We start from the raw sequence: 14961 nt of genomic DNA, 5'->3' as shown, positions 1-14961 counted from the left end.
AAAGAAAGGGGAGAGCAACAATAATAGGGACTGCTGCCACCGCAGACTAAACAGATTTTTGGACTGTGTTGCACACGACCTTTGGCGTTGAAGCCACATACACATACAGCCACCCCACCTCTGGGCACACGCGTAATTGAAAATGAATTTATTATGGGCAACAGAGATGCATGGATGGATGCTGTACTAGTTGGCCAGCGGAGGCAGGTCACTTGGGAAGGGGTAACTAGGTTGGCAAATAGAATTATAAACAGGATGCACGCCCACTACCATATCCCAAAAGCAATCTTCGAGCAAACAGGGCCCCAAGGGTGTGGCCCACATTGAAGAAGGAGCAAGTCAACAATAAACAAGAATCGGGCTTCATTTGATTGGCATTAAGCGCTGGCAAATCGCCTCAGACAAATCAAGCGAAATATTTTTAATGGGTTGTTCAGCGAGGGATGAGGGTTTTTCGATTGGGACGCGAAGGGTGCACATTTTGAGTGAGCTGTGGCAATCAGATACAAAAGAACCCCTGGTATCAATGTAACCTTAATAGACCTGCATACGAAAGTTTCGAACATACAAACTACATAGTATTTGCATCTGATTAGAGATTCGTTGGGTCAATTTCAGTCCGTTTTCATTATTCTTATAATATAGATTAACACTATCACCAGTTTCTTTTATTAAAATAGTGATTCTTTTACAATTAAAGAAATTCTTCAATAATCAAAAGCTCCTTACAACAAGACGAAGCTTGTTTGGAACGGGTGGTCCAATCCGAAGCACGAAGATCGTATTCAACGTATTCAACTTCCTGGACCAAATAACTTCATTAGGGAAGTCGAAGCTTCCACCGGGCCAGGAGTGGCTCCTCCCCGTTCGGAGTTCCTCATTCGGGAGACAACTTAATTACCAATTTGCCCCTGGCCTTTTGCCTCTGCGATTGCCATTGCGCTGCTCATTTCCCTGAAAACACCCTTTTGCCGGGCCTTGTTTCACGTGGCCAGCAACAAATTGCTCCGCAACAGAACAAAGACCAGGGAACCGAAAACGGCAACAGAAAATTTCACACGCTCCCAGGGTGCATATTCTGACCAGCTCAGACTGATGGCCATTAGCACTCCAGGGCGAGGAGTTGGACCGAGGTGCAACAGCTGCAGCAGCAGTAATAATAATGGGAAATGCAAATACCTCAGTGGTTTTTCGTGGCGTTACCTGTTGATATTGACAATGGGTGCGTCCAGCTACCACTGCCCCACCGAAGGCCATTAAACAGTAGCCAAGATGCAGGGACAGCCGCACTGCATGCCTTGCAAATTAGACCGAATTAACGCGGCCAGGCAGAAGTATCTATTTACCTGCAACGAGAGAAAAAGAGAGGATGTGAGAATGCAGTGCGGATTAGCCGGATAAAGTTGGTATTTGCTCAAGAAATTGGCTTGACCAGGACTGGCTAATTGCATGCTGTTTACCCCTGGAGAATCTCTATGGCAGGTTGAATGAACTGACAAAAGGCATTCTGAGAAAATTAAGGATCTGGATAGAAAGATTCTGCGAAGTCTCTTTAAGTTTAAAGGGCGGAGGGACTGATATAATGCTCAAATTCCTCATTTTACTTTTCCAACTATACGTTTTGTAATTCAAAACTGGGATTTGAAGTAGGCGATTTGAGCTCTACTTCCATTTAATCGCAACCTACAAACTGAGTTGCTCAACCCCAATGTAAGAAAGCTGGCGACAAAGAACTGTAAAAAAGGAAATTAAAAACCATTCCGGAAGGGGCAACATCTTGCCGCCTGAACGGAGTCCGATAAAGTGGAAAAGCTAAAGAAATAGAAATCCATGTGCAGCTTAAATGGCGACCACAAATCTAAATTACCTCGACCGTGCTCTAAATCAAATGGAGCGCGGGCCTCAGAACCCGGACGCCCGAAAGGGAAGCCCAAGGGCCACCGCAGCGGCAACAATAGTGGCCAAAGGTATATAATAAACAAGCGGCATGCGGCATGGGGCAAAGCCGAATGGTAACTCAACTTGTTACCCTAGAAGTGTGGCCCACAACGACGACGTCGACCGCATTTTGGCGCCCTGGGGGGATGATTTCCATGGTCGATGGCGATGTGCCTGGCTGGTTCATGGTCTGGGCTCCTGCCCCTTCGCCCACCGGCCATGGGCGCCTTTTTTGCCGTCTTCAGTCTGGGGCTTCCAGCCCCACACCGTCCAAACCCCTTCGACTGCGCTTGTAATTAGCCATAATTCACTTGCCTAGACCGAAGACAGAATGAAGCATAAAATATTTACGCACTGGCCAGCCAGGCACCGGAAATATGCAATTTGACGCAATTTGCATGCAAACTCCGCCAGACAGCGACTTCTTGCAACTTTCCACTTGCAACTCACAACTGGCCGCTCGCAAACTCAGTTGGCAGGCAGAAAAGAGTGGCACGTGGTTGTGTTAGGTGATGCAATCATTTCCGCTCTTGCGTGCATATCGATGCTGATTGCCAATGCTCTGGCAGAAATCAATTTCCGTTTTACCATCGGCTGCTAGCGGATGCATTGCGATCCCTCTGCGAGAAACGGGTGAAGGTGAGATCTGGCCAAGGTCTAAAATTCCTCAGTGGGATTATTGGCCTCCGATCTGCAGGTGATGGTGACCCATAAGAGAAAGAAGGGAAACAAAAGATACCTTAAATAAGAGTAGGACTGTTTTACAAAACCGACAAGGAGCAAAAAGAAAAACTGCACTAGAGACGGTTCCTGCCTACTAACAGGGTATACGGTATTCTTTGGAAAGTACGCAACAGGTAGCAAGAAACGTTTTTTAATTTCTTTTTTTTTATTAACGAAACTATTTTATTTAATAGCGTACTATTATCCTTCTTGGACAACTTAATCTAATCGGTATCAATTTTAACGATTCCTATTATCTTAGTTATTTACAAAGATTATATGATTATATGAGTATAAAGGAAATGGAATGTTTAGGAGGCAGTAATATTTAGAAGATTTGAATTATTAAGATTTGATTTATGTCAAGTGGTCAGTCAGGTCTTGAGGGTGTTTCCGACCATAGATAACTATCCTTTATCAACTTAGATGAATGACAACAATAGCATTCAGTATAGAAACGCACTGCTGTAGATATTGTATATAATGAACATGTTTAGCAAGTGTCGCTTTTCACATAGTAAGGGGTATCTTACAGTCGAGGCTTGCGTCTGTAGCAATCTAAAGTAATAATACTCCAGATAGCACAAACATGATATTTCGATTGCCTAAAAATAGAAATACTACTTATATTTAATCCTGGTCTTCCGTAGTCACTAATAAATAATCATGGTGACTCAAAGAAGCGAATTCAAGAATTCGAAGAACCGGACTTTGCGTCATGCACGATTTTACGGCTCAAATTAATAGAGTAGGAATGGTTTCAGAACACATGCCATAAAGCAATGGAGTTGATATCATATCAGTTACCCATTAGCTGGTAATCAGATCGCATTCAACGCAAACCGGAATTATCATACATTATATCGGCTTAACGCATTTAAAGTTTAATCTGTGATTTTTTGTCTGCGTTGCAAACGAAGCCTGCCCCGACAGACAATGTCGTAAAAGTTAAATGATCCCTAGACTGGCTTTTTGCTTATCTGTGGGCCTCTCCCCGAGCCTCTAGAAATCCCCTCCAGCCACCTGAGCTGGACTTCTGCTGGTGCAAACATTTTCTTTTCATTAATTCATAAAGCATATTTTTATAGAGTGGCAACACATGACCCACGCGGGGAACGGGTTAAGGGCGGACGGAATGGCCTGCAGTCATCGTGGGGCATTAAAAAGTTGCAGTAATGGAAATTGTTTCGTGAAAACTGCGAACTGGCAGTTAGCTTGTTGCCATCTATCGGCGAACCGAGGGACTAGTGGGGACTGGGAAATGTGCTTGAAAGTTGTTTTGGGCACGCTTCGTTTGCCACGGGAACATCAAACAGTCTACAAGTCGACTTGATGCTTCTGATAATTTCATCTAATTTGAGTGGGTTTCCACATCCCATTCAGAACCATCTGCACATCTACTGCAGAACAATAAATTGTCCAGCTTACAGTTTGGTTTTAAATTGGGCTTAGTCAAAAATGCGGGGCAATTTAAAAGAACTACAATATATAAAGTATGGCGAGCTAAATGGTTGCCATAATTTGGCAATATATTGGCAATCTTGCTTTCTGCGATAAGTGTTTACACTCTTTGCCAACCGACTGCTCTCCCTTGACGCCCCAGTGAATTTGGCTCTGCTAGTTCAAATTAGTTGTATCTTTGCCTCGAGGCGGTTTTTACTCCACTCCTGGGCGATTCAGTTTTCCCAAAAAAGAAAACTCCCTCAGTTGTTTATCTAACAAACACACCAATTCGGGAAACAACATTTTGTGTACCGACGGATAGAATGTTTATTTTGATTTGTACTCACTCCCCACGCGCTATTTGTTCTATCCTCACCCCGAGGCTCGAGGCCTTATCTATACCACCATGCGCTACATTCATCCATGATGCTTCCAAGACGAACGGGACGGCCAACTTGGGGGTTTGGGAACTTCGGGCCACATACGGCCTGGTCCATAATTTTGTTTATTTAATTTTTATGTCATGGGCCGTTCGGACGCTTGTCGCTTGTCGGACGTCTGTCTTGGCTCGCCCGTCAAATGTGCCGCCGGAGACTGGGGAACGGAGCCCTGGGCACATGGGCATGGGGAGTGGAATGGAGTGGAGTGGCTAGGATTGAAGCGTGCCCCAAGCACCCATCCCACCAAGACGCTGCATCACCATCATCATCATCAGCATCATCATCATTGGCAACAACTTCTATGGCCTGCTCCTGGCATAAAGTTGTCATGCCTCAGTTGTTTGATTGCCTCTGCTCGCTTGCAGTTGGCCCCCAAGGCGGTGGATGCCTGTATAGATCCCCCCATAGCCCAATGCTCTCCATCCCATCACGCAGGTACAGCTGCATTCAAGCCAGTAGTATCGGGCTTTAAGTCGTTCTTTAATTTTGTTTTGCTAAAGAACTCGCGTATGATTCTCGAGCAAACAAATATACAGCTGGGTAAGAGAGCATTCAGCTGCTCTAATCGAGTTGTTCCTTACCAACTTTGGACTTATTCTGAGATCACCTCCTCTCCTCTTTTTGTTCCCTCGACTGTAGCTAGATGTATTTCCCAGTTGAACGTTCCCCGAGTTTCCCACACACTCTCGGGAGTCGTCTGCACTTGGCTTATAGGAAGGCACTCGCAGACAGTTTTATTTTCATTTTCCATTTGGCGTTCTTCGACTTCGTTTCGTTCTCTCTCCTGTTTATTTTTTTTATTTCGGTGTATCTATTTCCCTCGTTTCTAATTTTAAATCTTGCTTGCTTGATGGCCCGGGCTGAGGCGCGTTGTTTACGGAAGTTTTTTCGTCCATCCCTCCTGGCCTGAGTGCATTGCCATGTTCCACAGGCGACCAACTTCATTGTCGTCTTCCTCAATGTTTCTTTTGCCTTTGCTTTTGCTTTTGCCGTCGCTGTCTGGGTTGTATCTTCGCATCCGAGTACCTGAGTATCTGTGTATCTGCCGCTTGAAGTCAACTTGCTGTTGAGTCAAGTCAATGTCGTTCTTCGACCAACTTTGTTGACTGCGGCACAGACTTTAATTTCAAATCTATTAGACAGTCTGCAAACTACCATCCGATGGCTCGCCCCGTCAACTTCTAAGCTTGCTGCACCGTTTGTTATTAATTGATTTCCTTATTAAGCCTCGCTGCGCTGACGGAGCTGGAAAGGCGGAGTGATGGGGGGAGTGGCATCCGGACTCTTTGACGTAGTTTGGCTAATTAGAATGTGATTAAAATTTGTCTGGTTCCGGATCGGAGTCAAACAGGACAGCACAACTTAAAAGTTGCTCTAGGTGCGGATGGTGTCCCTAGTTGTTGCAGGAAAACTTCTCTGGCTACACGACTTGCACATTCTCTTCTAAATGAAAGCTGTGCTGATTTAAGCAGATATAAATCGAATGGAGTGTTGAAAGTTGTTGCAGCAAGGCCTTAGGATTTATTTCAGCATGGTCAAACACTTGAACTGTCAGTAAGCACTCGAGTTTAGCCTTTCTCCATATGAGAAATGTGGGAGAGGGAGACTTTACTGTGACTGAAGTACATTCGGATTTTAAATTTTCCTTATCTTTTTTGTCATTCTAGAAATATCTTTTATTGGCATTTATTTCAGTAACTTAAGAATATTTTTATATTTTTTCTTTCCGCCGCTGCTGTTTTTCTCGATTTCAATGCGCCCTCGAGTGATGAGTGTACTTTATTTTATTGCAATCTTAAATCCAGACTCTGCTGTTGCATAACACAGTGTGGGTGTGAAGTGTGTGAAATGTATGCTGGATACATTTGCTGGATGAAATGTTTTCTTCCATTTTCAATTATAAAATCATTTTAAATTGCCCGGCCCGGCGGGTCCATTGAACTTTGCTTTTGATTAATGAAACAAAATCACCAGCAGCGCAATCTGGCGGGAATGCCTGTATAGGTTATACTCAACTGATTAGCATTTTGGGTGCTGCCGTCGCATTAAAATAAAAAGAATATTTGTTCGCGTCGGGCGAAATGCAATTTAAATTTTAATGCGCTGTCTTTTAGCAACGTCGAGAGCGGCAGCACCGGAAAATAAAATAAAAACACGAAACTCGCAATAAACCAGCAAAAAACTTCGGCACACATGGTGGATTGCTAATGGACGCAGGGGCAGAGCTCGGTGCTTGTGGTGGGGCAAGTGGCAGTTGCATGCTATTTCAGCCGTTTTGCTGCCCCAAAGCTCTCCCCGTGCCCCCCGTCCACAAGTCCGAACACGCACTGCTACTTTTACATTGTATTACATTTAGTTTGCCTGTTTTTGCTGGCAGCCTTTCTGCCGCTCGACCTGGCAAATGTCAAAAGTTAGCATCGAACGCAGCTCATTAAGGTGGTCGAAAAATATCTCTCAGATACATTTTCAATCTATCCCAGATAAACGCCTCCCTCAGTAATAAGGTCCAGCACGAAAGGACGGTAGTTTTAGCGTGACTACCAGTACTACCCTGGAATATCCTAAAGGCAAAAGCGGTACGTTCATTTCGTACCATTTGCAAACGAAATTATTGTGATGTGATTTGTATGATCTATGTACATATCTAATTTCCCTTTTAGTAGTAAAATGCTTGGCTTTCTTCAGTTTTATAACACTTATTGATTAATTACTTATGCTCACACATACACATTCCACACAGAGTTCGCTTAATTTCCGAATTTAAAAAGACTTTTCAATAAGGAAGCTGAGCTCCCTCTATTAAAATCCCATCTCCTCCAAAGGGAAAAGGACCGTGTGCCTGTTCCCAGGACATCCCTGGCGCACAGCTTGACCCACTTAAGGCACTGCCCCTCCCAGGGACATTTGAAATCTGCCGCCACTCATAGCCCAGAGCTTTTGGACATCCGGAGACTCAGCTTTTCGCCCGGAGTGGCTGGCTCCGGCCCTCTTGCCACGCATTAATCATGAAAACTCTGCCATGTCAACGTCGTCACCATGCAAATCCAACAAACTGTCACTAAATGTGCGACTTTAAGCGCTCTTATCCTGCTCTACTCTGCGAAGGGAGAATGCCGCTTCCCCTGCTGCCATCCGTTCCTTCAGCCGGTTCCCGTTTGCAATATTTCCTGGGCGCGATTCCGACAGCCCGAATGTGCGAGAGAGTTTTCCCAGCCCGAAAACCAAAGCGAGACACATCATCCACATCCGTTTGGCTTTTTTGCCATCGCGCACATTGGTTTGGTTTTGCTACCGAGCTCTTTGAATATTTCACACGATTGCAAGGGGGCACAGTGGGTCCCATTAAACCATTATCACAGACAGTTAAAGGGTAAACCCCCTTAATCAAGTCTTGTGCATATCTCCCTTGAGTGATTATCTTCGAAGCAACTTATTTAATATAACTCAATGCTAGAACATTATACACACTTATATTAAAGTGAAAGTTAATAATGTAAAGTTTCAATATAAAGTTTACTAGATCCAAACAAGTGATCTCCGAGTGTTATTAAGAGATGCTTATTTTGCGTTGGCCATTAGATTGTAAAGATTGTAAAGCACTGATGAAACATATTTTAATCCCTTCTGATGATTATTTCCTATTAGATAGATGTACAAGTGCATTGCAATGATAAAGGTCTACTTTACCCACTGTACCCACTTCGTTGTTCTGGCCGAGTGAAAAATAGTGTAATTTGCAGCGCAGAACAGAGCTGAGCGGCTCAAAAATGCAGCCCAGGGTGAACAGAGCCAAAGTTAATTTGCAGCGACGGCGAAACAAGCTATTAGCAGGTTGCACACAGGCGACAAGGGGACAGTGTCGTCATGAGGGGGGATTGCAAGAGGGGCGGGATAAGGGGCGTGTCGCCTCCTTCTGCCGACTGCCTGCATGTGCGCTTCTTGTTCTGGCCACAACTCGTTTTTTCCAGCATTTCGACTGGCCGTGGGCTCTGATGAACGTGAGCAGCACGTTGACGCTTTATGCTTTTCGTTCGGATTAACCCGGCTACTGCAGCTGCACTGGAAAAAATGCAGCTCATTAGCAAAAGATGTCCGGAATGAGTATTATCTACTACAATATCAGGTTAATAAAGTACATTCCTATTAACTTAATTCCAGGCAAGAAGTACCACCACAATAGCCAACAGATCCTTAATGAAATCTGTTTAAAATGTACGTCACCTATTACTATTACATAATCTTCGGGAAATGAGTTCTAAAACCGAATCTGAGCTTAAGTTTGCCCCCTCTACAATATATTTTTTCGTTGAGTCTCGTTCGTTTGCCTCCGTGTACGTACCTATTACGTGTGTGCCTGTGCCGTCGTATCTGTCAGATACTTTAGCACAAGTGCTGCAAAACTTTGTAAATAATGCCCGACCGGGGAACCCTCCCCCCACCACCGCCACGACGGGCTGTGTGCATTCAACATGTCATGAATGAATAATTAGCCGAGGCAGGGCAACCCTGGGAGGGGCTGGGGAAACTAGGAAGCCAACTGCAACCATCCACACACGGCAACACGTAAAATGTTTCCACACACTGCGCTGCTTTAATTAATTTAAGTCGAGTCGAGTTGAGTTGAGTTCAGTTGAGTCGGTTCTTCGCTGGCCGCAAATCCCCGCGAACTAATTTCGTTTTGATTTGTATTGTATTACTTTTTCGTAAATATATTTTATTATGCGATACTCATGCATATTCATAAGAGCCGCTAATGCCCCAAACGGAGTAGACTCCCCCGGCTGCACTCCTCCACCCACCCGTTTTATTAGCCGGAAATGCAAACGTTTGTTATGCTTTTTGCCCGACTTATCTTTTATTTATGTGCATTAAGTGTGTTTCCATGGCACGGCACTGGTATTGTCGATCTGAAGGGTTGGGATGCGGTGGGAACTGGGCTGGGCGCTAGAGCTGCGAGAACGGTTAACAGGTTAATAAACAGCCGAACCGGCATCCAAAACCAGTTAAAGACGCATATTTTTGCTTTACTTGTATTTATTATATAGACGACTTCCTTTGCCAACTAATTTATGCAACTTGTGTTTTCTTGTCTACGGCAATGATCTTGGCGTTCGAAATGCCTGGGTGTGCGGAAGGAAATGGGAACCCTAATGGATAGTTCAGAATTTATTTAGTGCGTACAGAAAATCTATATGAATATCCAAACAGTGTGTAAATTATATAAACTAACATATCTCAAGGTCTGTATTCACAATATAAAACAAAGGTTTTCGAGCTAAAACTATTTTCTTATACCAATTACAAGTAATATAATAACCATTTATAAGATAAAAAACTATACGAAAAGTACATGATGACTTTAGTTTTCCGAACAAAAAGCCAGTTTTAAAGATGGTCAGTGATCAATGAGATGTAATTTCTATATTTCTAGCTTATCAAAATCTTACACGATGAAGTACATCTTTAACTATTTACAATCGAACACTTTAACAAGTCAAATCTGATGGCTACTTGACCTCCATCGTATCCCCAGCCCCTCGTAACTTGTGCTCTTAATGCACTGCTATCTCCACAAATGAAATGTTAACAAATTTCGCATGTATCGCAGTTAGTGGCTGATTTCACACGTTCCAACAGCTGCAAAAACAACTTCTGTACCGACGGCAAAACTGTCTCAATCGTTTACATAAATTCGCCGAGCTGTCTATCAATAAATCTAAGCCCGGATAAATTTATAGCATTTCGCTGCTGTTGCTATCTGTGTCTAACGTTTCCTCCGTCTTTCTCTGGCTCGGATACGAAATACGGATTCGTAGTCAAGACTACCTCAATACGAGTTTCGTTTGCCTAAATGAGTTTTTTCGCTCCCAGCTTGTGGCGTTGGGGGGTCTGTGGCGGGGGAAACGAGAATAACAAGCGTGTAGGAATAACAAAAAAAAAAAAAAAAAAGCGCAGAATCGTTTAGCATATTTTAGCATATTCAGATACCGCCGAAAGAGATGGACGAGCCCGAGCGCCTCGCCCGCTCTCTGTCGCACTCAATTATTACGAAACGCAGGCAGTAGTTGTTGGATAGTTGTTGTAGTTCATTAGCACCTGTCAGTGACAGGTATGTGCGCCTCATGCCCGAGCCCCCCTCTCCATCGAAGGAATAAAAAACCTCGGTTCAATTGCCACAAAGCGTTGCCCCAATGAAAGTTTATGGCCCGTTGTGGTTGTTGTTACTGATGATGATTCCCTATTATATTGCTTTTTTGCGCTTGCGGGTTCTCTGGTTTTGAAAGTGAATTTATAATTAACTCGGTTAATTTTTAGCGTTCGACGCTCTTTGAAATTAATTAATGTGGGAAGTTTTCGAAATGAGTAGAGTGCGCATTAAATTTTAAATTTAAATGGCAAACGAATCGGTTTTGACATTGGCGTTGTGAGTCACACTGATCGGGATTTAGTTGACTGGTCGTGGCCAAGATGCGGCCAAAATGCATTTAACATTCGCCTATGAAATAACGCATCCCGAACAAATCTAGTTTCAACGTAGTGCTTACTACTTCCCATTTCGTATTTATATATTAATTGTATTACATCAAATATACATAATGACCATATTCCTTGAGGAAAGGATGTGTGCTTCGGGGAATCCACTTTGGAAACTTTCAGCTCGCTAAGCTCAAGAGGTGAATAACATTCAGAGAGGCACACCAGAATCTTAAAAGAACTCGTACCGCTCATTGGCATCTGAGCAAATCACCGACGGCAGAATAAAAAGAAAAAGTGAATCGCATTACCAAGTTTTATTGTGCTGATTTTGTATTTGGCTAATTCGTCGCCAAGTATCTTGTGTGCCCGCTTCTGTCCGATCCCTTGCTTTTATTCGTGCTGTATTTTTATTTTTATTTTTATTTAATTTGATGTGTCACTTAAAATTGTCGACAAGCGGGGGGCAATGTCAACATGAGCGAGTGAGAAATTAAGATTTATTGTGGGTGAAGCAGCCAGAGGCGCAGGGGAGATTGTACATATGGCTTCATATGTATGTATATGTATACATACACATGGTGGGTGGTGTAGGTTGGATGTCGGTTTCAGATGTTCGCGTGTATCCGCGAATTTGTATCTGTGCATCGGAAACAGTGAGCGAATGGGAAGGTTGTCCGAATAAAAGCAAAATAAAATACGTTCGACAAGTATTCCCTCACCCGTCAATTTGTTCGTACACCTCCGCCGATGCTACTGCATTTGGGCACTGCACTTGAAGTTAATATATACAATACAAAGAAACAACACTGTGAGCCACAGAGGAATTGTTTTTTGGGCTAAGAAATGGAAAATCGAAGCTTTTAGGCTATTTGCTATTTAAACGACACTTTAAGAACTTTAAGCATTTTACCTCGTGGCAATTTTCCATTCGAATTCAATTTAATTTAATTTTCACCCCGGGTCAGTTACAAATTATATATAATTTGAGGCCAGCTGCTAATGACCCAAGCAGCTTCAACTGTTGTTAAATTTATTAATTTTCGTTTTCGACTGCCGTGATTATTACAAATTTCTGGTGTGCGCCGTGCCCGCAAGAGAATCACATCATTCGGAATGTTCAAGTAAGTTACAATTAATTATGAATGTTAATGATCTTCAAACAGACCATAACTAACAACGGGAGGGAGGGGGTTAGATGGACCCATGGATAAGCCAAAGCCGAACCAGGAAGCCTGCCCGAAAAACATAAAACATGCTCGCAGAAAACCAAGCCAAGTCCAAGCTGCCACAGCTGTTTTTGATGTTAATTTCATGCGTCCAACAGGTTTGCCGAGTACTAGCCACCATGCTTTGCGTTCTCTGTGCCATATTTCACGTTAGTTTCAGTAATTTTTCCATTTCGCCACGCTAACTACCACACAGCGTGCACTTAAGTGTCGTCGCTCCGCCTGTGAATGTGAGTGCATGCACTAGCACGGGTATCTGCAAGTACGCGTATCTGTAGTATCTGTATCTTTCAGCCACCACAACGACCCCTGTATCTGCCCCTGCCCCTGCCCCTTTACCTCACCAGGGCCCTGCCCCCTGTACCTGTCGCCGTTTCGGGCTCAATCCCATTCCCAATTCCAGCCTGCCTAACGTTTTGCTGCTTTTAATAGGTTTTTGTGCGCCCCGGGCCAACACACACGCAGAGCCGAGATACCGGGTATCTTGTAGATACTTTATCGGCCACGGTTTCGCCTTTAAGTCGGAACCGCCTTGACTGGCTTATGTTTAATTACAGTACCCCATTCGCTTGTGAATTAGTTTCGAGAGCCGAAGAGCTGTAAACTTGTACTTGCCATAAATAAGAAAGAAGACGCACACCAACAACAAAGCCTTAAAGATTCCAAGAATGTTCTTCGCTGCCCTATCCCAGGAAAGGATAATGACCTAGTGTGTAGTTCAACCGCTATAAGTTCTCTATGTTCCTCAAAGGAAATAAACAGTTAACTTAATGTTTTATTTTAATATACAAATTGTATTTTGGCTAGAACTTTAAATTGTAGCCAATTGTATAGTTTATATAAGTATTAGATGATCTCATTTAAAACCTTTTTTTGTAAATGTAACATTTTACATTTTCCCTGGTTCATACAATTCTTCTTTAATGCTTTTTCTTTAAAGGATGCCTTAGATCAGCTACAATTTCGGATCTTTTAGCGATCCGATCATTTCTATAGCTACATAATATAGTTTTCTTTGGCAAAAGTAACCTAAAGCAATAAACTGCAACGCAGTTTCCCAATGTATCTGAAACCACAGCTGCAGCAGCTGGCGGTGTCTTTCAAGCCCGGTCTTAATGAAATGCGTATGCAAAGAGTGCGAGAGAGCCAGTCGGCTGGGCGAATATGAATGCATTTGAGTCATTTGGCCAGCGACAACCATCATTTACACCCGGTCTAAGAGCCGTCCTCGATACCTGTTCCCGATCTTCCACAGAATGCGGACGACGAGGACAAAGAGGCTGCAGCCGCGAACAAAGGAAAGGAAATCGAGTTCCCAAGAGCGGCTGACTCACCGGCTGGGTGCAAAGAATGCTGCCCGGGTGATGGACGCAGTCAGGGTTTATGGGTTGGGCCCGGGTTGACATGGGGAAAGGTGCACAAGATATGGCAGTCATTGGATACATTTAGCTGAACCGGAGAGCTTGTGAATTCCCGAAATATGTATTAAGAGTGAGAATGAATTCTTAAGTGTCCTGCCAGGATAGAGAATATCGGCTGGCCGTTAATTTCTTCTGCTCTGCCAAAAGCGACGAATATGGGGACAACAGGCTGATAGCCGTAGATAAAGCGCTCCGAGCCACTTGGGGATCTCTGCGAGATGGGTACAATAAATTGGATTTCTGTGAATTTGTAATGTGCGCTCAAAAGTTCCAAAGAAGCAGCCATAAAAACCAAAGGAACAACAAATATGGTGTCTTGTCTGCTGAGCAAGTATTCGGCATACACTTATTCATAGGAAACTGAGGGTCTGAGATATGGTGACCAGACAAGCTGGAAAACGTAGAGCGGAGTGTTGCGGACAAAACTGTCAAAGGGGCGTCCACTGGCAGAAACCAGGGACTACATTGGATCTGCTGCCCTCAGAAGTCTCCTTCTAAATGGACCACTTTTCCCAGTGTACCGTTCCATGTAGTCTGTCCATCAGTCAGTTGTATATACACACACAGCTACACACACTCTTACGCGCACAAGTGCTAACTTAATTATTTAGCATGCAAGCAGGAACGGCAACAAGAGCAACAACAAGGCCCAAGAACAACTTCAAACTTGGCAACAAAGAAAGCCCGCTAGAGCCGCTCCCCCAGCCAGCTCCGCCCCTTTCGACCAACAAGTGCCGACAAAAGCCAAATCTCAGCTGAGGCAGCAGCAACGTCGCGAAGTTGGAGTTTCGTTTTGGGCTTTGGTTTAGGTTTTGGTTTCGGATTCGGATTCATCTGCCTTCCCTTTTCTCCGTTTTGTTGTTAAGTAGATTTATGCACGTCTAGTCTGAAATTATTTGAAACAAGTTTAAAGGCATATGGGCAGTCTTCAAGGAGAGACCCCTGCGATTCTGCGGCGACTCAGGTAGGGAAGGGCGTTGCAGACGGTGGACCTAAACCTAAAACCACACAGCCAGCGAGCCGGGGACGACGGCCAGTACATTAAATCGCCATGAAGTATACAAAATACAACGGCAAACACATGTCGACGTCGGCGACGTGCCAAAGATACAGGTAGGCGGATACAGATACGAATGTATCTGACTGGCGAACTGCAGAGGGCTATCCCTGGCCCTGATGCTGCTGCTTCCCCGTGACATTGGCAGAGTTCAAGAACTGTCCCGAATGGGGGACGAGAGGAGTAAACTCTCCACGTCGATTCCACGAATTTCACACTTTTTTGGCCGCTTGATT

General features: G+C 44.0%; 1 protein-coding gene across 1 annotated transcript in view, besides 1 other annotated feature; it reads right to left on the bottom strand.

The window, feature by feature from the left end:
* The window catches only part of jing, a 119787-nt gene that overhangs the window by 92435 nt on the left and 12391 nt on the right, over nt 1-14961 (bottom strand). The gene's annotated exons all lie outside the window — the stretch shown is intronic.
* Nucleotides 2817-3051: a mobile genetic element.

Source organism: Drosophila melanogaster, chromosome 2R (genome assembly GCF_000001215.4).
Source record: "Drosophila melanogaster chromosome 2R".
NCBI lineage: Eukaryota > Metazoa > Arthropoda > Insecta > Diptera > Drosophilidae > Drosophila > Drosophila melanogaster.
The sequence above is the reverse complement of the archived record's forward strand: the minus strand, read 5'-3'. Positions and strand labels throughout refer to the sequence as shown.